Source organism: Marmota marmota, unplaced genomic scaffold (genome assembly GCF_001458135.2).
Source record: "Marmota marmota marmota unplaced genomic scaffold, marMar, whole genome shotgun sequence".
Classification (NCBI taxonomy): Eukaryota; Metazoa; Chordata; class Mammalia; order Rodentia; family Sciuridae; genus Marmota; species Marmota marmota.
Genome location: NW_026000242.1, coordinates 16,104,796 through 16,105,121, shown reverse-complemented (window position 1 = coordinate 16,105,121; position 326 = coordinate 16,104,796).

The following is a 326-nucleotide window of genomic DNA, read 5'->3' as shown; positions in this document are numbered from 1 at the left end:
ATATGAAAAAGTTAAAAAAAAAAAAAAAAGGCTAGTGTTATGGTTTGGATCCATAATGTCCCCAAAGGCTCTGGTTAAACATCTGGTACCACATGCAGCAACGTTTGGGGGTGGGGTGGGACGATTGGGTCAAGACAGTGCTATCCTCATCAGTGGATTGATGAGTTCCTAGCTGAATGGTCTATTAAGAGGTGGGCATAATTGCAGAGAGTGGGTCCTTGAAGGTGTACCCTTGTCCCCAGCCCACTTCTGTCTTTCTGCTTCCTAGATGCTGGGAAATGAGCAACTTTGCTCAGACACACACACACACACACACACACACACAC